Source organism: Mirounga angustirostris, unplaced genomic scaffold (assembly GCF_029215605.1).
Source record: "Mirounga angustirostris isolate CCGP_5_RB_7025 unplaced genomic scaffold, mMirAng1.0.hap1 SCAF_7, whole genome shotgun sequence".
Classification (NCBI taxonomy): Eukaryota; Metazoa; Chordata; class Mammalia; order Carnivora; family Phocidae; genus Mirounga; species Mirounga angustirostris.
The window spans coordinates 73,195,562-73,219,939 of record NW_026991715.1 but is presented as its reverse complement, the minus strand read 5'-3'; the positions used below and the strand labels follow the sequence as shown (position 1 = coordinate 73,219,939).

The 24,378-nt window shown below is 37.8% G+C and overlaps 1 protein-coding gene and 1 long non-coding RNA gene across 5 annotated transcripts in view; one reads left to right on the top strand and one right to left on the bottom strand.

Moving 5' to 3' along the window:
* The window catches only part of KIAA0825 (KIAA0825 ortholog), a 403,169-nt gene that overhangs the window by 313,913 nt on the left and 64,878 nt on the right, over nucleotides 1-24,378 (top strand). The window lies entirely within an intron of this gene.
* Nucleotides 3,054-24,378, bottom strand: part of LOC129046466 (uncharacterized) — a 111,827-nt gene continuing 90,502 nt past the window's right edge. The window contains exons 3-4 of the long non-coding RNA XR_010413154.1: nucleotides 19,927-20,023; nucleotides 3,054-3,879 (exon numbers count right to left, since the gene is read on the bottom strand). This is a non-coding gene — a long non-coding RNA (uncharacterized LOC129046466). The remainder of the gene's footprint in view (nucleotides 3,880-19,926; nucleotides 20,024-24,378) is intronic.

Genomic DNA, 24,378 nt, shown 5'->3' with positions numbered 1-24,378 from the left:
TCTCAGCAGCCATCTAATAAGAGTTTAAAGAAGGAGGAGTAAAATCTTCCCTGCCTCCCCCTTTTCCCAAAGGTCAATGGGAAGAGTTGTGGTTTCTCAAGACTTCTTTAATACTCAAGGATGGATCCATGAAGGTAGAACTTGTCTTTACCACCATATGTGACAGACTGTCATTTCAGTCAGTCATACATTAGTCATGCCAAGTTTTAGATTTTTCTCTATCTCTGTATCCTGCCCATAGAGGTAGTTTAACCCCTGCATGCTAACTCTGACTCAGAGGCTAGATTGTCCCCTGGGAAGATGAAAATACTCGTAGCTAGAAAGAGACATGTCAGTGAATGGACTGGGTGGAGCCATTTAGACTGTCCTCACAAAGTAAAAAGAAAGAAAGAAAATAGGCTCAAATTGGCTTTCTCTTTAAGCCTAGGGATTTGACATTTTATTGTGATTGCTCTACTCAGAAATTCTACTTAAAGCACGTTTTAGTTTTAAACCACTCATTTCTCAACCAAAGTCTGGATACACCCAACCAGAACAAGTGTTTGCTGAGGGAATTATTAAAAATTTGGAGGTAATTTCAGCTATGAGACTCATTTCAGCATAATTGTGACTGCTCTAAAGGAAATTTTCATTAGATACCTTGCAAAACACTGCCTCATTACCTTGGAATACATTTTAGAATGCAAAAATGGGAAGGCAAGCCACGTGCCTGATAGTTCCACTCTGCATTTTATCCTTAATCAAGGGACTTCTTAGCCTTTGGCCTTCAATTTCCTTAAATGTGAGGGAGAAAGGAGACCAGTGTTTCATTTGAAAGGCAATTTCCAGTGTTAATCAGCTTTGAAAAACTAGTACATTATGGCTTCTACTGGTTTCGTGACAAAGCAGTTAAAGTTTACAGATACTAAGATTAGTCTGTATCCTACTCTTAAACATTTAAATCCATAGGTAAGTACCCAGCATAAGCATAAATCTCTAGATATCATGATTGTGTCAATGCGTATATAATGTAAGGATACATTGTAGATGTATGATTTCATATTAATTGGAGTGGCGAGGTATTTAAAATGTACTCCCTATCTTTTATCAGGTACTTTATGTTATTTATCTCCTATATTCCTCGAATCTTTTTCTGTGAGCTAGGTAATAGTATTTTTATATTGAAAGAAACTGAAGCTCAGAAAAGTGACTTGCCCAAGGTCACCTGGCTAGTAAGTGGCAAAACCAAGATTCAAACCTCAAACTCCAATATCTTGAAGTGCTTGCTTCTTCCACACAGCATAGGGCTGCCTTCATCAGGTAAGGTCGGCTGTAGAATAAAGATGTCATTGATTCTCAGAAGTGGCAGAAATCCAGTTTAGCAGGAGGGAAAATTCTTCTTGGTACATAAAAACAGATTTGGCCAATAGCAAGGATAGTTGGAAGACAAATGGCATAGTCTCCATGACAGACCAGGAAGATTATCCAGAGAGCTTGGTGGATTAGCCAAGAAAAAGAGAGAGCACTAGGAAGCAAAAAAAAAAAAAAAAAAAAAAAAAAGTGAAATATCTCTGGAGGGGCAAATACATAGCAAATGGTGCCAAACAATTTGTAATTAATAGCTAAATTGTGTGGTAAAATCTCTAACTGCTTCAGGCATTTAGAAGAAAGATCTTCGAGGACTAAGTTAGTCAGAAAATGTTTGGCAGAGGAAGGTTTTTAAACTTACAAGGATGGAAGATGGGTAGCGATAGGGTGGATGTTTCTAGATGTGTGGGGCAGGGAAGGGAGTGATCAACATGAGGGAAGATACAAGGCCATGAAGAATGGCCTCTTTGAGAGTCTGTGGACCCAGGACTATAACTGAAGGGTTAGAGGATAAAGGATACATTTTAGGGAAAAGATGAGGCACAACATTTCAGGAGAGAGGAGATGATTAGGAAGCACTCTGAAAGCTAGAAAAGAGCGGTCAATGTCCCAGTAGAGGGAGAATGTGAATCACCCTCTGTTTGGGGAGTGATATGATTTGGTAGTATTTAATCAGTCTGGGAGATCAATGATAGACCGGATTCGGGAGAAGTGTTATTCAGGAAGCCTTCTGGAAGGATGTGACAATAATCAGGGAATTCATTCATTGTGATGGTCCTTTCTCACCACCTAGAAGTAGATCAAGGAGCATTTTGAAACCCCTCTAGGGTAATGATAAGCTACACTTAAGAAGGTCTTGCTGTGGATCAGGCACTGCTAAGCCTTTTATTTTCAGCTAATCTTAACAACTATCTATGAGGTATAGAAACTTTTAACTGCCTGACTTCACATTAAAAAAAAAAAAAAAAGGAAGAAAGAAAAAATGAGCCAGTAAGTGGTAAGGGCTAGGATACGATTATGGGTAGCATGACTCCAGAGTGATCAGAACTGGGTGTCCTGGCCCACCATCTGGGACAGTAGGTAAATGTAGTTTTAAGGCCCCCAGACACACCAAATGCAATTACAATGCTTCTCTCCCAACACACAGATGTTACAACAAATATTTTTTTAATTTACTTTTTTTTTATTCTTATGTTAATCCCCATACATTACATCATTAGTTTTAGATGAAGTGTTCCATGATTCATTGTTTGTGCATAACACCCAGTGCTCCATGCAGAATGTGCCCTCCTCAATACCCACCACCAGGCTAACCCATCCTCCCACCCCCCTCCCCTCTAGAACCCTCAGTTTGTTTTTCAGAGTCCATCGTCTCTCATGGTTCGTCTACCCCTCCGATTTCCCCTGCTTCATTCTTCCCCTCCCGCTACCTTCTTCTTCTTTTTTTTTTTTCTTAACATATATTGCATTATTTGTTTCAGAGGTACAGATCTGAGATTTAACAGTCTTGCACAATTCACAGTGCTTACCAGAGCACATACCCTCCCCAGTGTCTATCACCCAGTCACCCCATCCCTCCCACCCCACCCCCCACTCCAGCAACCCTCAGTTTGTTTCCTGCAATTAAGAATTCCTCATATCAGTGAGATCATATGATACATGTCTTTCTCTGTTTGACTTATTTCACTCAACATAATACCCTCCAGTTCCACCCACGTCATTGCAAATGGCAAGATCTCATTCCTTTTGATGGCTGCATAATATTCCATTGTGTATCTATACCACATCTTCTTTATCCATTCATCTGTCGATGGACATCTTGGCTCTTTCCACAGTTTGGCTATTGTGGACATTGCTGCTATAAACATCGGGGTACACATACCCTTTCGGATCCCTACTTTTGTATCTTTGGGGTAAATACCCAGTAGTGCAATTGCTGGGTCATATGGTAGCTCTATTTTCAACTTTTTGAGGAACCTCCATACAGTTTTCCAGAGTGGCTGCACCAGCTTGCATTCCCACCAACAGTGTAGGAGGGTTCCCCTTTCTCCACATCCCCGCCAACATCTGTCGTTTCCTGACTTGTTAATTTTAGCCATTCTGACTGGTGTGAGGTGGTATCTCATTGAGGTTTTGATTTGGATTTCCCTGATGCCGAGCAATATTGAGCACTTTTTCATGAGACAGGAGTCCATCAAAATCCTAAAGGAGAACACAGGCAGCAACCTCTTTGACCTCAGCCGAAGCAACTTCTTCCTAGAAATATCGCCAAAGGCAAGGGAAGCAAGGGCAAAAATGAACTATTGGGACTTCATCAAGATAAAAAGCTTTTGCAAAGCAAAGGAAACAGTCAACAAAACCAAAAGACAGGGGCGCCTGGGTGGCTCAGTCGTTAAGCATCTGCCTTCGGCTCAGGTCATGATCCCAGGGTCCTGGGATCGAGCCCCCCATCGGGCTCCCTGCTCGGCGGGAAGCCTGCTTCTCCCGCTTCCACTCCTCCTGCTTGTGTTCCCTCTCTCGCTGTGTCTCTCTCTGTCAAATAAATAAATAAAATCTTTAAAAAAAAAAAAAAACAAACAAACCAAAAGACAACCGACAGAATGGGAGAAGATATTTGCAAATGACATTTCAGATAAAGGGCTAGTATCCAAAATCTATAAAGAACTCATCAAACTCAACACCCAAAGAACAAAGAATCCAATCAAGAAATGGGCAGAAGACATGAACAGATATTTTTCCAAAGAAGACATCCAAATGGCCAACAGACACACAACAAATATTTTTAACTCCTTGCTGTGTACAATGATATAACAAGAACTTGAATGTACACTGGCATTGTTCTAAGTATGTTATTATTTCATTTAACTTCACACCATATGGAGTAATAGTATCTCTGATTTTGGAGGAGAAACTGAGACTTCAATTGGTTAGAGAGCTTCCCAAAGCTAGTCAGTGGCAGAGGTAGGAATTCTACCGTGTTGTGATAAGGGAGATAGAAAAATGCTTAAGAGACTGGAAGAAGTAAGAAATAACAAGTGGGTGAAGGGGAAAAAAATGTGCAAAGAGGTTGCACTTGAACTGAGATTTAAAGGCTGGGTTGGATGGCACAGGGTATTTCAGGCTGAGGGCAGGTGGCCAGAGTGGGAGGTGTGTTGGAAAGACTTGAGGCAGAGAGACCACTCATGTTTGGCCCTCAAAGAGCTGTTGAATAAATGAACTGGTGCATGCATGGATGTATGAATGAATCAGGAGGGACTGCAAAAGCACCGTGAAAGTCATAATTGAAGGGAAAATAACAGTGTAAAGGTGGACTGTGTAGGGCTTAGCAACTGATGGAGGATTTTGGTAATAGGGAACCAGTGTGGCTTGGTCAGTTAAGCGTCTGCCTTCAGCTCAGGTCACGATCCCAGGGTCCTGGGATCAAGCCCTTCATCGGGCTCCCTGCTCAGTGGGGAAGTCTCCCTCTTCCTCTCCCTCTCCCTCGGCCTCTCTCTCTGCCTCTGCCTCTCCCCCTCCCCCTGGTCATTCTCTCTCTCTCAAATAAATAAATAAATAAAAACTTTAAAAAGGGGGGGGGGAAACCAGTGGGAGAGAATATGTAGGCTTGGACAACTTGAATCTGAAATGGCAGATACATTTTGAAAAGTTCCTCAAAGAATGGGAAATGACATCTAGAATTTGGAAATAAGTTCATTATGTACACCTGTCAATTAGCTTAGTCGCTATTATTGCAAAGAATTAATCCTAAGGGAAAAAAATTAAAGTTTGGGAAACACTTTTTGGCCAAGCGAAATTTTGTACAATGCCACTTTTGCCTATAAGGGAGTTACATATTTAAAAAGAGAAGAAGGTCAGGAGTGATGACAAAGTGAAATGATAAATTGGCAACAAAAATACTGTCTCATTTCAGAAGTTCCAGTGTTTGCACATGTTTACCAGCTGCCTTCCATGAAGTAGTTTTGGGGTTCTATACGAAGCTAATGAGATTTAGCAAAGATGAGCTGTGATCAGGCCAATTTGTGCATTTCCCTCAAATGCTGAAGTTCTGGGAAACTGATTTACATTGAGCAGAATTTTGTGGTAATGTTCTGGGAATGTGAGACCAAAATTTCCAGTCTGTCAAAGTCTTTAAGAGAATTGAGAAAGTTGTACTTAGAATGTAATTATTAGTGTGACCTCTTTTGAACTCCCCAAAATATAGGAAGGGTTTTTGGTTTTGGTTTTTAAATGTTTGAAGTTCTGTACACCATCTATTGGAAAAACAAACACACACAAAAAGATGGTGATTTCATTCAAAAATAATCTGTTCATTCATCAAGTGGATGGAACCATTTTCTAGCAGGTAGCTCTCCTTAAATATCTCACCGTCCCACAGTGTGAGTAAGAACCGTGTCCACACTAGTTAGGATACAAATGTCTGGGGAAATGAGAACAAGAGGGAATTTTGGCAAAGTGAAGCTTATCGGCTGATACAGATTGGGGGGTTTTGATCCTGTCATGATGTGAAGGCTTCAGATGTTAATGATGACTATGTAAAACAGTCCAGTATAGAAGCATCTAAGATAAAATTCTTCTAAATTTTTGGCCAGGAACTTAAAACTTGCTTCAGTCTGTGGCTGCATTTTTTGTGCCAAATAAGAAGGCACTTTGCTGGCTCTTTTTTTATAGAAGGGCCAAATGAGATAGATTGGAAATATGTACTTTGAACAGCTAGGCAGAGTCTCAGGAAGTTTGCCAAACAAGATTTCCAAATAAAATGTTTGGGAAAGAAAACAGGGATGGACTTTGCAGATGCTGGATGGGTTCCACCAGCCATCTGTGCAAAGAGTTACTTGGTACCACATGAGCCGAGAGCTATGAAGTGGCACAAAACTATCAGCAGTAACTTCATTGTTAAACGGGCTCATTTATTTACCGGGCAACCCTCTCCTCACCAAGATAAAGTATCTGCATTTCCTTGAGAAACAATAATGATGACCAGAATTATTTAAACATAAAGGAATTTCAGCAATTGAACTATTACCTCAGTGCTAATGCATTAGCAGTCAAAGAAGGCAGATTAATTTACTTACGGTGAGCTAAGTGCATTCTTGGCTCGCAAAGGGGAATCATTTGCTCACTTAAGCCAGAGATCCCATTTTTGACGGCAAATGTCACTGCCTGGATTTCCCTTTGACAGTCTGGCAACCCCGCACCCCTGTTATAGTATCCATTTATTTGTCTTATTTTCAGCCAGATTAATCCATTCTGTTTTGACAAGAAGACTGATGGGTAATTGATAACTGTGATAGACACAAACAGAAGAGTTGGATGCTGAATAATTCAGCACTTTTCAGTATCAATAAGAGAACAGGTTGAAGAATTTGTGTCTCTATTTACACTTAAACTAAACTAAGTCAGCCCAGACATTTATGCTGCCAGTCTATCAGAAAACCAAACAGTGTACATTCGGTTTCCACCCGACAAAATGTTTTATAAGCTTGTAACAATATGTGTGAAGCTGCCAGAATAATAAATAGGTACAGCAGCCCATGCATGCTAATGTTATGTTGTAAGCAGTTTTGTTGACAAGTGCTAATACTTCTTTCATACTATCATCAAAAGCAGCTAATACAACAGCCATTATTTGCTAGCTTTCCAAGCAAGACATGATGGATTGTGACCTTAATATGGGTTAGCCGAGTTTTGAAAGTTAAACAACTTGCAATAAATCATAGAATTATTACAATGCAGTTTAATTGGTTAAGGACTGTTTATTTCCTAAACAGGGTGAAAAATTTCTGTTTCGGCACTTTTAATTTGCAAAGTGCATTTTCATTATGAATGGCAGTTTAATATTCTGCTCTTTTGTCATGCAAAATATGCAACACGCAGGCAATCTATTAATTGGACAAAAATGCATTGCAAGCGTAAATTATCCTTTATATCATCACTTGTGAGCTTTTACATCTATTAAATGTGTTAAATGGAACATAGTTAAAGACTGTACAACTTGCAGGCTACTGAAATTTAAGGGAAGCTTCAAGATGATTTTAATGACCTTTATTTTTGGCAAAATAATTAGGTAATTGTAAATATAAGGCAATTTAAAGAGTTACTGTTTCCTTAAGGCATAGGTGCATATGTTTTATGGATTCGGCAGGAAACAGACAATAGCACTGGTTCATATTGATATGTCTTGAGAAATGGAATCCACCCTGGTGTATTTACTTCTTTCTTTGCTACATTATAATTTCTGAGCAGAAATTCCCATTGGCCAATGTGTAGAACAAGGTGAGTAAGGCAGTAGCAAACTGATACAGTAGCATAGCTCAGCATAACTGAATAGCCACCTCCATATGCTTTGGTTCAGTGATGTGCCTTTGCATGGGGCTATTTAGAGCACAGAAACAGTAACAAAATACTTTGTAGTAGGAATGTTGATATGACATATGCTCGATTTTAAGAATGCCAGATCTCTCAATGTGTTCCTGTAAAGACTGCCTCAAAATGCATGCAACCTATTCATTTACACACAGCTCTGAGCCCATTTCTCATATTTATTGACACCTGGGCAGACCTTTAAAAAATGTAAAGCTTCCACTGACTTCAAATATTATCCATAGGTTGGCCCAGTGGAAGCAAGGGTACTTTTGTGCTGTCACTTAAAGTCTCCTTCAAAGATATCGATTGTCTGCAATACAAACTGAAAGTTGAAAGTACACTTTGGATAGGCATTCTATTCCTTTTTCCTAGAGTAAAAAAGTGTGAATGTGAGTATGTGCATTCTGTTGTTTGAAAAGAAAAACTAAGGAACATTTTTTTCCCATTTAAATCATTCACAAAAGCAGTATGTTAAAATAAACTGTCTAGAAAAATGATAAAGGAGGTGGAAACCGAAAGTTGTGCTTTTATGTTATATGGTATGCGCAGTAGTGCTTCAGATTGTTAGAAATTTCATTCAAAAAAAAAAAAAGACAAAACTAGTTACAGAACTTTAATCTTGAACTAATGTTGATCATTTCCTCTCCCATTTAAATGCCTTGCTTACCTAAGCTATGCAGTGTCTCTTCATCAGAAAAAAAGAGATGGGGCAAAGGGAGCCAGGGAGGCAGAGGGAGGGAGAAGGAACGAGAGGCTAGAGGAGAGGATGGGGAGAGTGTCAGGGAGAGACTGTTGCTATATTCAGCTGATTGTACTTTTTGCTATCACTCCTGATGAAATGCTAAAGCAAGACTATACTGCCCAATAAGTAATATGTAATTATTTGTATTAATTATCATTAAGTATCACAAAACACTCATTTTAATAATGATTTAATGTTTTAACTTTATTTTCTGGTTTTTATAGATCGGAAAATTTTATCAGAGACATAGCCATCACTTAGAAACTATAGGTGAATATAACCCAAATTGTTAACTTAGGAAGCCATAAGAAGTTGAATTGATTACACCGCTTCTTGGGGCACTTTTCAAAGTCATAAATAAATGGGCAAAATCTGTATCCTGTGTAAGGACTGGAAGATTTCCTGAAAGCTCAGATACGTAAAATTGGAAGTACAGAACGATAAACTTAAGCATTTTGTTGATATGATCTTTTTTTAGTTATCACTTGCAACCGACTTTTCACTGTATTTTATTATGAAAAGTTTGAAATGCATAGAACAGTTGAAATAATTTTATAATAAATACCCATATCCCTATATATGGAATCACTTTGATCCTGCCATTTTAATATACTCTACTTTTCACATATCTTCCTACCTATCCATCTTTCTACCCATCCATCAATTCATCTTATTTTTTGGTGCTTTTCAAAGTCAGTTGCAACCATCAGTATACTTCTCCCTAATACTCCAATGTGCATATCATTAACTAGAGTGCAAATTTTGTTTACTCCTTTTTTTCTTTTGAGGACACATTTGCACACAATAACATGCACAGATCTTAAGTGCAGCATTGGATGATTTTCAACAAACTATTAGTGAGTTCCAGTGATGTTGAGGAACTCTATTAGATGTCAACATGGAATGAGGTACAGTGAACATAGAAGACTTAGAAGCCCTGTCTTCAGACTGCTCACCATTGCTAGGATGAGCTAATCTACAGGGGCTTCTCCTTAAGACACTGACCTTCTTCAGGTCTCGTTTATTCTGTTTTACTAGGATAGGTAGTTTATATACTAGGCTCCATCAACAGTTACTATACTATCTGTTGTATACCTATCAGATGCAAAGCATCTGATCAAGTGCTATGGAGAACACAAAGGTCCATTAAAGAGCATTTGGTGAAATTGTGCGCTACACACCTAAAGTGGAATAATACAAGATTACATATATGTAAAAGTCAAGTGAGTAAGAGAAGGAATTTCAGGAAGTTCAGAGGAAGGAGTGTTTAGGAAGGCTCCCTTGACTCTATCTCCACAGCATCCATCTATGAGCAACCAGAATGACCATTTAAAAAGTAAATCAGATCCTGTCATTCCCCTTGCTTAAAATCCCTCCATGATTTTCCAGCATACTTAAAAAAAAAAAAAATGGCAGTTTCCATGAAGCCCTGTATGACCTGGCTACTTTCCCACCTCTGTGCCTCTCTTCTCACTGCCATGTCCTGTTTGCTAGCCACCTTTTTCTCACACACATCAAGCTTGCACCCCCATCACAGCCTCTCATGGCAGCTCCCTTCTCATCATTCAGGTCTCAAGCCAGACTTCCCACTGCAAGGTCTTCTTTGCCCAAAGAAAATCACCCATACTCCTACAACCACCTGCCCAAAGTCAGCAGATATTTGGTGAAGGAGGAGACCTGCCTAGCTTGTTGGACTATCATGGAAAATGAGTTGACAGAGTTTGTGTGGAAGATTACTGGAGGGACATTGGAATGAAATTAGCAGTAAACTAGGAAAGAAGAGCCCCCCCCAAAAAAATGAAAAGGAAGTATAAATAGGACTTGATGAATATAAATTTGTAGATAGAAAGGGAAAAATCTAAGAGAACTCCAAGATACTCAAGTTTAGAAACTAGAAGGGAAACAAGCTCTGGGGAAAAGACCAATACTGACAACAGACTTCTTGGAATACTTATCGTACAACATTTGTATACAGGCAAGAGAGAGAAATGAACTCCTCAGAAGTTTATTTTAGTACTGAAAACAAGCAGGACAATTTTACATGCCTACCTAAAACTTTGCTACAATGAAAGAAGTAATATAAATGAGATCAGAAAAAACCTCAAACTACACTTTCCGCTGAGTGACTATATTATTAACTATATTAGTTTTTTGCAAGCCTGATATAATTATTTGACCATTGAAACCTGAATTTAGAAATACACAAAAATAAGATTTGCAATAAGAAAATGTGAGTGTGGCAACAACTGGTGATGGGTCAAAGGCATCTGAGATTACATACAGACCGTCCCCAGTTTATGATAATTTGACTTAATGATTTTTGGGCTTTCCTGATGGTGCGAAAGCAATATGCATGCAGACAATAGTGGCACTTGGAAGTGTGATCTTTCCACAGGCTAGCGCTATGGGGTAAAATAGTCTCTCCTCATGCTGGGCATTGGGCCCCAACTCCCAGTCAGCCATATGATCATGAGGGTGTAAACAACTGATGCACTTAAAACCATTTTGAACTCATATAGCCATTTCGTTTTTGACTTTCAGGGTAGTGCTCAAGAGATTACATGAGATATGTAACACTTTATCATAAAATAGACTTTGTGTTAGATGGTTTTGCCCAACTGCAAGTTAATGTGAGTGTTCTGAGACATTTAAGGTAGGCTGGGCTAAGCTATGATGTTCAATAGGTTAGGTGCATTAAAATATTTTCAACTTACGATGGGTTTATGGGTTTAGTGGGACATAACCCTATCTTACATGAAGGCAGATCAGTATTGGAATGTGCTGAAGGGTTGCAATGTATGGGACCTTCAGAGTCTTTGATGACACAGATGACATCTATATTAGGCAGTGTTTCTTTCCACCCTGACTCCTTTCTTAATGGTACAGCTTTTTTTTTTTCTTTAGTGTGTTCACCACATCAGGAGCACATCTACAAGTTAAAACTCATGCAGGATTTTTCAATGTTTTTCAGTTAATTAAAGTACACCTGTGGATTTTAAACCTTGAAATCTTTATATAGTTTAACTTGGACTGGCTTTTGTATATATTGTGTAATTTTTCCCCCACGATAACCTGAGAGCTAGACATTGCCCTTATATACAGATGAAGAAACTGAGGCTCAGTGATTTTCTTTCCTCAAGTTCTTAGCAAAGCCTACTAAGTAGTAGCTATTACTTTTGTTTCTTGAGAACTGAAACAGAGTATTATCACTGCAGAAAATTACTGAAATCCTCATATTCCTCCAACCTGCCCCAACTGCAACCCCTCCTCCCACAACCCATTCAGTATTTCATCAGCCCTGTAACTATCATGAAAAATTATATTCAGTCTTGGGGCAAGTAAGATACAGAATTTTTTTTTTAAATAGATCTTTCAAAAAATGTTACCAGCATGCTGACATCTTCATAAAAATTAGGGATCCTTGAGGTGTCAAACTGACTAACGCACAAACACTTGAAGAAGCTCAATATCCAGGAATGAGAGACAAACTTAAATACCGATCTTGTGTTTTCGTAGGTGTGACCTACTCCCTTGAAAAGGCCATTTCAATCTCAAATTTCCATTACTGTTTATCATCCAAAAAATATTGTTCAGTAATGCCTCATCACTATACAAGAGTTGTGCCAATATTTCTCAGGCAACCTTGTCAATTTGAGTTATAGTACATGCTACTTAGGTACAGTAGAAATAAGTTTAAACTGCTGAAGACATTGGAACTTTTCAAAGCTGTTCTTAAATGCTATGAAAGAGAATAATCATAACATGCTAATTTGTAGATTCCCTATTCCTATGTTTCTTGTTCTTGTCTCTACTGTGGCCTTAGGCAGAATTCTGTCATTTATCAAAATCACTTCTGTGTTTAAAACCCCATTTTTCAGTATTGAAAATATACAATTTTGTAAGTTAAAATAATATAATTTCCTATGCAGGTTTTTAGTCCATACTAGCCTTACCTACTACCTGTTAATATATTTTTAAAAATATTTTATTATACCTTGATCCCTAACTATGCAGAAAGGTAAATGAATTTAAGATATGGGGAAAATTCCTTTTTTTGAGTTATGCAAGGATCATGTCTAAAGTAAGAAATAGATCTGTATGAATTTTTTTCATTGCAGCTATGGAATTACAATTCCGTTACTCTTCATTCAGCAAGGATGGAAAGAATGCACTTTACTTATTTTTTTTTTTTTGGAAAAATAAACACCCTGAGTTGGTAAAAATACCAATTACAAGAGTGTCTACCCTAAAATCAAATTCATTTTGTTTATTATTGCAAGTTATTAAAAGGCTTCCAGGCATGCATATAAAACCTGAAAGTTTGAATCTATCATATTAAATTAAAATCTCTCCATAAAAAAACTAAACCCAAATAGTTTATCAGTGAGGGAATGCCATGCCACCTCAGAAGTCAATGCAAATAAGACTTTATTAAAACATAACTAAAATGAAGTTCCCCAAGAATCCTCAATGGAAATTGTTGTGCTACAGATTCAAATGTGGAGAGTAAAAATGTTTTGACTGACCTTAATTTCCTTAAAGTAACAAGAAAGAAAAAAAAAAAAAAAACAAATTCCATGACCAGCAACTGGTCTTACACTAAGAAAGAAAATATAGCCTCACAAAGATATACGTGAATGCATCTCAAGTTAGATTAAGTCTTTGCTTTCATAACAGAAAGTCATACTCCAATATCTATCCATCCTACTAAGTTGCTTTGACCATTTTTCTTAACACTTTGTGTACCTTCTGAAGTCAATCCCTACAATTCTATGTAGCTGCTATGAGTTGGGGATGCAGATCATTTTCTTTTCTCTTTAGTTATCTTTTCTTATCCTATCATGGATTCTTCTTTTCAGGGTAGTTTTCTATTTATTTTTCCCTGAAGCAACTCACATGTTCACTTATACAAAATTCAAAGGATGTGCTCAAATTTTGAAAATCAGGCTGTAGTCTAGATAAAATAGTTTTGCAGATGCATACAGTTGTATCATGTTGGCTGTAACTCTTCCCATTTTTAATCAGATAAATGAATGTTACTGTATCCCATCTGAAAGCTGATGTTCTACATTGTCATGTTAAATGCCTACAAAATAGGTCATGAAATGAATGTTCCAAATATATGAATAATCTATAATTGAACATTTATCTGGTCTCTAATATTTTATTTAAATAATGTCATGATAAAAATTCTTCAAATCTTGGGGCGCCTGGGTGGCTCAGTTGGTTAAGCGACTGCCTTCAGCTCAGGTCATGATCCCAGGGTCCTGGGATCGAGCCCTGCATCGGGCTCCCTGCTCGGCCGGAAGCCTGCTTCTTCCTCTCCCACTCCCCCTGCTTGTGTTTCCTCTCACGCTGTCTCTCTCTCTCTCTCTCCCTGTCAATTAAATAAATAAAATATTTAAAAAAACAAAAAACAAACAAAAAAATTCTTCAAATCTTTGAATATTCATCCAGATAGGAATGATTATATGACTTTTTTTTTTTTTTGGCTTTTAAACAAGTTAAAATTCTTTTTTTTATTATGTTCAGTTAGCCACTGTATAAGTACATCATTAATTTTTGATGTAGTGTTCTTGATTCATTAGTTAAGTATAACACCCAGTGCTCATCACAGCATGTGCCCTCCTCAATACCCATGACCCTGTTACCCCCTCCCTCACCCCCCTGCCCTCTGAAACCCCCAGATTGTTTCCCAGGGTCCACAATCTCTCATGGTTTGTCTCCCTCTGTTATTTCTCCCTCTTCAGATTTCCTTCCCTTCCCCTATGGTCCTCCGTGCTATTGCTTTTGTTCCACATATGAGTGAAACCAAATGATAATTGTCTTTTTCTGCTTGACTGACTTCACTTAGCATAATCCCCTCCAGTTCCATCCATGTAGATGCAAATGGTGGGTATTCATCCTTTCTGATGGCTGAGTAATATTCCATTGTATATGTGTGCCACATCTTCTTTAAAATTCCTTTTATTTTAAACTGAAGTCTGGACTAACCTGGAAATCAGGGATGTTCCACAGCTATACTGCTTGCAGCTCAAGGAACCCACTTCTGGAAAGCTGTTTCCTTCTAATCTCATCCCACTCCCAGCATAGTCCTCATTGACATAATTCTCTTATTCTTGTGAGGTCCTGGTTGTCAGGGTATGACCTGTTTTTCTGTGAAAATAACTTCCAGAAATTTTAGCAGGCTTGGAAACTTTTCTCTGATCATGTCTCCAAAGCTATTTCAAGTTGTTTTTCCCTGCCCTTGGTTAAGGAACCGTCTACTTTTGAAAAGTCAGTCCCTTTCTTTTCCCATATTATGATCTTGTCCTTGTCCATATGCATTCATATTTTAAATAGCTTTTAGAAAGGATATGCATCCAAATCTTAAGCCACTCTCTCCAAAAGTTCTAGAACTTCAGACAAGTTGTTCAATCTTCCAGAAAGTGGTTGCTTTTCTGTTCAGAGAGTTGCTGCTATTCTTTTCTTCGATCTCCTGTTGAGTTCGTAGGTGTTCAGAATGGTTTGATCCCTATCTAGCTGAATTCCTGGGACCAGACGAAATTTAGGTCTCCTATTCCTCTGCCATCTTGCTCCTCCTCCCATATTACTATTTTTGATATATAAACCAAAAATGCCAGAATTTAGCAATAGTTTCAAAGAGTTGAATAGCAAAGCAATTTTCCATATAGATATAAAAAATCCATTATTACCTTCATTCTACTTTCTTATATAGTTCAATGAACTATAGAAAGCAAAGTAATATAAATTTTTTTAAAATTATTTGTGTAGCTTTTAAAAGAAAAGGCCCTCCTAATAGACAACATGCAGTCTTTCAAACTGACTTCCAAATATGGAAGATATGGAATTACTTCTGCAAACACAAAAAGGGAGTTTTGCATTTATGGTGATGGGCATTTAAGGACCCACCACTAGGCTGCCTTTGTAAACTTAACTCTGGCATTTAGATGAGAAATGTGCCTATATGGAACATTTTCATTCATTGCAAAGATGTACCTTGAGATCCTCCTATGCCACATAGAGAACAGATTAATGTCATGACTTTTGTATGTTGAAGACAGCAAAGTAATTGGGAGCCCAGGTAACTCTCTAGAGCATTATCCTCCATGTGGTGACTGAGCAATCAAGGCCACTTACATCTGAATCTGCCATCTCAACACATAGCATCTTTTGTTGTCATGATGATGAAAGAGCCCACTAGAAGGTCTCCTCCCAGTGGCAGTTAAATGCTTTGACACCTGGTAAATCTGCTCATAATCCAGAGGCCAGAACAAGTCACATGGCTCCATCAAAACTGAAAAAGGACTCATGGACTATTTAGCAAGCGTGACTGTCCTCATCACAGACATTATAAGGTCACTTACCACCTAATTGTGTTGTTTTCCTAGTTTTTGTCATGGCTGTTATGAAAATCTAGGTGCTCAAGAAAAATTTTCTAAAGTTAATTTTTATTATAAAAGTTGAGTTGTATTCCCACTGGTGGGTGGGTTCTAGAAGCAAATAAGTTGAGGAGTTTTAGTGAAGATTAAGAACAAGGTGGTAATCAGTCCTCATCAAAGTGCAAGTAGTTTGCTTTCCTTTAGCAACGATTTCGGCATTTCCCAGATAGATAATTTTCTTCTCTTGTCTCCTGAATCCCAGAAGTAGCTGCCATTTCTAAAGATCTTTTTTTTCTTAGGCTTACATTTATGCATCTATAATTTTATTCTCTTTGTTTGAATCTAATAGAACTGTTTATGTCATACACAGTTGACATGTTCAACTTGCTTCATTTAAATTATACAACTTTAGGACTTTGCACACTGAAGGCACTCAAAAAATGTATATAGAAAACTAAGTATAAGGGTTCCCTTTCTCCGCATCCTCACCAACATCTGTCATTTCCTGACTTTTAGCCATTCTGACTGGTGTGAGGTGGCATCTATCTCATTGAGGTTTTGATTTGGATTTCCGTGATGCTGAGCGATGTTGAGCACTTTTTCATGTGTCTGTTGGCCATTTGGATGTCTTCTTTGGAAAAATGTCTGTTCATGTCTTCTGCCCATTTCTTGATTGGATCAGTTGTTCTTTGGGTGTTGAGTTTGATAAGTTCTTTATAGATTTTGGATACTAGCCCTTTATCCGATATGTCATTTGCAAATATCTTCTCCCATTCTGTCGGTTGTCTTTTGGTTTTGTTGACTGTTTCCTTTGCTTTGCAAAAGCTTTTTATCTTGATGAAGTCTCAAGAGTTCATTTTTGCCCTTGCTTCCCTTGCCTTTGGCAATGTTTCTAGGAAGAAGTTGCTGCAGCTGAGGTCGAAGAGGTTGCTGCCTATGTTCTCCTCTAGGATTTTGATGGACTCCTGTCTCACATTTAGGTCTTTCATCCATTTTGAGTCTATTTTTGTGTGTGGTGTAAGGAAATGGTCCAGTTTCATTCTTCCGCATGTGGCTGTCCACTTTTCCCAACATCATTTGTTGATACTTTTTTCCACTGGACATTCTTTCCTGCCTTTGTCGAAGATTAGTTGACCGTAGAGTTGAGGGTCCATTTCTGGGCTCTCTATTCTGTTCCATTGATCTGTGCATCTGTTTTTGTGACAGTACCATACTGTCTTGATCACTACAACTTTTAATAGAGCTTGAAGGCTGGAATTGTGATGCCACCAGCTTTACTTTTCTTTTGCAACATTCCTCTGGCTCTTCGGGTCTTTTCTGGTTCCATACAAATTTTAGGATTATTTGTGCCATTTCTTTGAAAAAGGTGGATGGTATTTTGATAGGGATTGCATTAAATGTGTAGATTGCTCTAGGTAGCATTGACATCTTCACAATATTTGTTCTTCCAATCCATGAGCATGGAACATTTTTCCATTTCTTTGTGTCTTCCTCAGTTTCTTTCATGAGTATTTTATAGTTTTCTGAGTACAGATTCTTTGCCTCTTTGGTTAGATTTATTCCTAGGTATCTTACGGTTTTGGGTACAATTGTAAATGGGATCAACTCCTTAATTCCTCTTTCTTCTGTCTTGTTGTTGGTGTATAGAAATGCAACTGATTTCTGTGCATTGATTTTATATCCTGCCACTTAACAGAATTCCTGTATGAGTTCTAGCAGTTTCGGGGTGGAGTCTTTTGGGTTTTCCACATAAAGTATCATACCATCTACAAAGAGTGAGAGTTTGACTTCTTCTTTGCCGATTTGGATGCCTTTTATGTCTTTTTGTTGTCTGGTTGCTGTGGCTAGGACTTCTAGAACTATGTTGAATAGCAGTGGTGATAGTCGACATCCCTGCTGTGTTCCTGACCTTAGGGGAAAAGCTCTCAGTTTTTCCACATTGAGAATGATATTCGCTGTGGGTTTTTCATAGATGGCTTTTATTATTTTTTTTTAAATTTTTTTAAAGATTTTATTTATTTATTCATGAGAGACAGAGAAAGAGAGAGAGAGAGAGGCAGAGGGAGAAGCAGGCTCCCAAGGAGCAGGGAGCCCGATGTGGGACTCGATTCCAGGACCCTGGGATCATGACCTGAGCCGAAGGCAGATGCTTAACCATCTGAGCCACCCAGGCGCTCCATAGATGGCTTTTATGATATTGAGGTATGTGCCCTCTATCCCTTCACTGAAGAGTTTTAATCTAGAAAGGATGCTATATTTTGTCAAATATATGTACAAAAATAAGGGTAAATATGATGAAGGGATGGAATATGACTGTAAAGATGAAAATTAGAAAAGATTTTATAAAAGGAATTGATAAGATAAGAAGTTGGCTGAAAAAAGAAAGAAGAGAAATTAAAAAAAAAAAAAGCGAGAGAATGTGATCAGGCAGGAGACTAGAACAAAGCCATACACTAGAGATTTAGGGTTTATTTTGGTCTGTTAGAAGAAACTGTATCCCAAAATTTTAAAGAGAGAACAACTTAAATATATACAAAAAATAAGGTTAACTACAATGAAGGGATAGAATATGACTCTAAAAATGAAAAATAAAAAAGGTTTTTTAAAAAAGATGTCCATCAACAGATGAATGGATAAAGAAGATGTGGTATGTATACACACACACACACACACACACACACACACACACAATGGAATATTATGCAGCCATCAAAAATACCCACGAAATCTTGCCATTTGCAACCACATGGATGGAACTGGAGGGTATTGTGCTAAGCGAAATAAGTCAATCAGAGAAAGACATGTATCATATGATGTCACTGATACGAGAAATTCTTAATCTCAGGAAACAAACTGAGGGTTGTTGGAGTGGTGGGGGGTGGGAGGGATGGGGTGGCTGGGTGATAGACATTGGGGAGGGTATGTGCTATGGCGAGTGCTATGAATTGTGTAAGACTGATGAATCATAGACCTGTACCTCTGAAACAAATCATACATTATATGTTAAAAAAAAAAAGAAAAAAAAGAAGATAGTAGGAAGGGAAAAATGAAGGGGGGGAAATCAGAGGGGGAGACCAACCATGAGAGACTATGGACTCTGAGAAACAAACTGAAGGTTCTAGAGGGGAGGGGGTAGGAGGATGGGTTAGCCTGATGATGGGTATTAAGGAGGACCCATATTGAATGGAGCACTGGGTACTATACACAAACAATGAATCATGGAACACTACATCAAAAACTAATGATGTATGGTGATGAACATAACACAATAAAATAAAATTTAAAAAAAATCATATTAAAAAAAAACAACTAAGTATAGTCTAAGAAAAATGAGGGTAGAGGAGAACCTTTCCCTCTCAGGAAAGACAGTTGGGGTCATACAAAAATTGGAATAGAACAAAATGGAGAGTGAGATCAGAGTGGGGTAATGGTCCAAATACAGGCAAAGCATGATCCTTGCTTGGAAAAAGAGGGAGCTCTAGGGCTTCCCTAGGAGATGCCAGAGGGAAGGAGCTGCCTCTTGAGTAAGCAGGACCAGGACAATACCAGGAAAGGAAGATTCAGACACCTGAGAGTCCACAAAGAGGCATATATCTTCAAAGTATGTCTTTAGACATCCAGGGTCTCAAGCTCACATATTCACTGTTTGCCCTTTCCCTTTTTAGGTCTTACTGCTTTGCAACTCTTCTTTAAGGATATAGCAAATTACTCATTCCAGTATAGTCAATATAACTAATCTTTAGTAATTATCAAAAACATTGACAGTCATCACTTCATGGTTCATTTGCCCTTCTCTAGCTCACATTAATTAAAGTAGGCAATCATGGAGCCTTTGCTGGTAGAGAAAGATTTTAATGCTATTTAAAGAAAATTTTTTAAAAAGTATTCCCTTCTGACAGAAATTTGCATCCTGATATTTTATTTGTATCTTTTTTTAATGTCATGACAAGAAATAGATTTGATTTTGAAGAGGAATCATTTTGAATAATTAACCATGAATTACTCTAATTAGCAGAAAATAATTATAGGTTGGACATAAGCTCTTTCGAAAGCAAAGGATAGCATAAAAGTCTATTGGAAAAATAATACCACCTGATAGATGTTGAGATGAATCCAAAAGAGAGCTTTTCTTTGAATCAATCTTCAACTAAGGCATTTAAATGCCTCCCATTAGAAAACATTCATATTCCTGCAAGACAAAAATTATTAGCAAGCATATGTTGTCGGTTAGAGAATCTTTGGTGTAATAATTAAAGAAGACATCTTTAATGCTTCCAAAAGAAGAAAATACAGTTTCACTTGTTCTTTTCATACCACTTTCTAGATCTGAGACCTTAGATAGACTCAGCATATTTGTACACTGTATGTGGAGTTTAACATATTCATTTCCCTTGGAAAATGTTTGTCAAATGATTGACATGACAGAGTTGCACTTTTGGCTCCTGTCTCCTGAGAAGAGTTTGTGGAACAGGACATGTGGCAAACTGATGAGAAAAGGTAACAGATTCCATTTGCAATTTCAATCAGTTTCTGTAAAGACCATCAGCAGGACCTAAGTGAGAGCTCACAGAGGGGTGCAGTCCACTCAAAGTACATTTTTGAGCTAAAGACAGCCCAGAGGTGGAACCCAGGATACACATCCCAGATATGGCACCACAGATAACTAGCTAATAACAGATACTATCCATCTCACAGATTGTAATATGGTGAAAATGAAATGTGAAATTAACTTTTCAAAGTTAAAAGCAACAACAGCAAGAGATATAGTGTTATTTGGTCAAAATATAGTTTTCATATATTTTATTTTTACCAATAAAAACATACTGACACTATTAGAAATGAGAAGTATCTGGTATATGGTTGAATAAAGCATAACTTACTTTTATATGAACATCATATAGAAAAATAAATAAAATGATGCCTTAGTGCATCAAGGCATGCTTTTATACTTGTTGAGAGCTAATTATGCAAGAGTGCATCTTTACAAAGTAAATATATGGTGGCATACTAATCATTGGTCACAAATGGTCTCTTGGCATATTTCATTGTGATTTTCTAGGTTAGGTTCCAATTTAGAGAATAACATTCTTGGGACTTAAATCTTTGCTTTTTTCTGTATTGCTCTCCTGCTACCATCTAGAAGGTTTTCTTAGTTAATGAAAATAGTAAGTGAGATCAAGACTTATGCATAGAATAAATAGCTATTCCTACCTGCTCCAAAAAAAAAAAAAAATTACAGCATTCCTCCATCCTTCATCATATTATCTTTTCCCTTCTTCCCTGAAGTATTGAATCAAATATTATCTTTAGTGAATCATCATTATCACATGTTGGTTGCCTAGGAGAAGAGAAAAGCCCAAGAATCTCTTTCAGTCTTCTCACATTGGTTACTGGCATGGATTCTTTTGTTCAGTTAGCTAAAATAGTTTTACAGTGTAAGCCAGTTGTCCTTGTTTGACAAGGATTTCAGGAGAATCTCTCTAGTGGTTGTAATAGATGACTTTTAATGTTCCTTTCAACCCTAAAATGTTTTATTACAAGTAGTTCTGTGTAGCCCAGGAGTGGAATGTGAGAAAAAGGAAGGGGGATACTAAATGGAAGTGAAGAGGTGAGATCATCAAGAATAATCACACACTTAAGTTGTGCCCAGAACTGGTAGGCAAAAGCATGGATGAGAAAAGTGGACCCTGATACAATGTCTAACATGCTACATACATCCTAACTTCTTAAGCTTTACATCTATTCTTCCTGAACAGAGGAAGTAGGATTCACCAAAAAAAGATAAGATTCTTTGGGGAGGAGGAGAACAAAAAGACTGTGTATTTGTTCCTTCAGTGATGGATGGAATTTACCAGAGAATAAGGGGAGGTGGATATCTCATTCTTTAGGGGCTACTTAGATTTTCCTTGAAATCTTAAAAGCTCCAGCAACCAAGGAACTGAGCTCTGGCTTCTTGGTGACAGAATGGACTGGTGGCTAGAGAACGGGCAGAGGCTGTAATGTTTTCCTCCTAACCTTGTCCACTGGGCCTTATCCCTTATCTTCAGGGACCTCCTTCTTGTAGAATGTTCCTTCATCTGGCCTCTTACCACAGACTTAGCTGAGGGCTCTGATGCATATATGGCCACATCTGATTTCACAGAAGTAATCCTTACAGGTATGTTGGTGGGACTTCATGGTCTGTATCTGTAAGGACATAGAAATACATACCATTTACTTATGGTCAATAAATATCTTGTGGATTGGGTCAGAATGTCTTGTCATGTGGCAAATCCTAGGGGAGGCCAGGGATGAGGGCAGATTCCTAATCCTGGTCAATTAGGTGGAGAAGTTACTCTCAACTCAAGCCTCTTTTGGAATCTTAGCAGGCTCTACCCCTTGGGCTACAAGGGTGGGACCCTCGTAGTACTCTGGAGTACTCCGTGGGAGGATGAGCATGATCAGCACCATCTCTTGATGGGATTAAAACCCAACACAGGATTCTCTTGGAAGAAAATGAAAAAGAATTCTAATAACCTGGCTTTAATTTTTTTTATTACAAAATAGTGAAGTAATTAAAATGAAGAGGCATGTATAACTTCACACAAATGGATCAATGGTTAGAAGGAGTCTGAATTATAGATCATTCTAACACATATGTGTTGCCAGGTAGAAGAATCTGCTTTAATATTCAAAACAGATTAGTATTAACAGTTCTCATTCTCATATTAAAATAGTTCTAAGACTTTTAGTGCAGTTTGCCCTCTTCAATTGGCTCACCATGTACAAAAATATATAAAAGAACCAGATCAAATTATTTATCACAAATTCTTTTTAAAGAGGAATTTTAAAAACAGCTTTATTGAGATATAATTGATGATTGTATATGATAATGTGTACAAAGTAATAAGTACACATTAGTAAGTTTTCACATAATATGTATACCTTTAAACTGTCACCAGAATCAGGACAGTGAACATTTCCATCATCCCCAAGAGTTTCTCATGCCCTTTGATAATGCTTCCCTGCCTAACCCTCCCCCATTCCCAAGCAACCAGAGATCAGCTTTTGGTCACTAGAGATTAGTTTGCATTTTCTAGAGTTTTATATGAATGGAATCATACAGTAATACTCTTTGTCTGTTTTACTCAGCATTATTATTTTCAGATTCATCCCTGTTGCATGTTCATTTTTATTGTTTATTCATTAATTTGTTTTTGGACATTGGAGTTATTTCCAACTGTAGACTGTTACAAATAAAGCCACTATTAACATTCATGTGAAAATACAAATTCATATAGCTTATGTTTTTTTTAAAGAAAACATTTATTTCTTTAGAGGTCATGACCTTAACAAGGTAATATTTATAATCTATTACCAGTATATCATTACTACAAATTGGTTTTGCCTTAGGTTAACTGCATTCATTTAAAGAGCTATTTATAGAGTATTAAGTATGTATAAAGCTTTTAATGATAGCTAATATAAGAGCACAAAGATGGATAGGAGATAAAATATATAAATAATGGGAAAGCTGAATAAAGTAAATGTCATAAAAACAACAACAACAACAAATCTATGGGTTAGGGTCACAGGAATAATATCCAGTTGAAAAATAAATTCATTGAGGGGCGCCTGCGTGGCTCAGATGGTTAAGCGTCTGCCTTCGGCTCAGGTCATAATCCTGGAGTCCTGGGATCGAGTCCCGCGTCGGGCTCCCTGCTCGGCGGGGAGTCTGCTTCTCCTCCCTCTGACCCTCCTCCCTCTCCTGCTCTCTGTCTCTCGTTATCTCTCTCTCAAATAAATAAATAAAATCTTAAAAAAAAAAAAAAGAAAAAGAAATTCATTGAGAACAGGTAATTTGCTGGAGACTTTGAAGCATGGGTAGGATTTTAGCATGCGATGTTGGGAAGAAGTATGCAGTGGGAAGGAAGGAACATAATTAGAGCTTAGAGGCAAGATACGTGGGGTAAATGCTTGGACAAAGCACTCCAAATTTAATTGTAGCACAGGATCAACTCTATGGTATATTGGCAATCTCCCGTTTCCTCAGACCTCTTCTGGAATGTTTGATTCTGAACTTTGGTTTAGTTCAACAGCCATTCCTTCAGTGCCCATAGTGACAAGCACTGTGCCAAAGCAAGGGAAGAAAAGATGAAAAGGTATACACACTCTCTGCCCTCAGATCACTTACAATGGGGCAAATCCTTTCAAGTATTATGGTTATTAGAGATATGCTTGGAATGCTGTTGGATGGAGAGGAGCACCTAACCCAGCCTGTGGGGTCAGACCAGGCTTTCCAAAAGCAGGATGGTTGGAACTCAGTCTAAGTTGACCAGTCAGTGTTAGGTAAAAAAACAGAAGCAAAGGTTTTCAAGGCACTGGGAAGAAAAGCATGAACCAAAGTAAAAGGTGTGACATAACATTTGATTTTTGAGAAACTTGAGTTCAGGATTGCAGAAGCATTCACTGGAGTGGTTTCTAAGGGGTATCATTACTGCTACAGTCGTTTTGGGTTTTTTTTGCATGTCTGGTTTTTGATATGATCCTGAGGTGGGAATATAG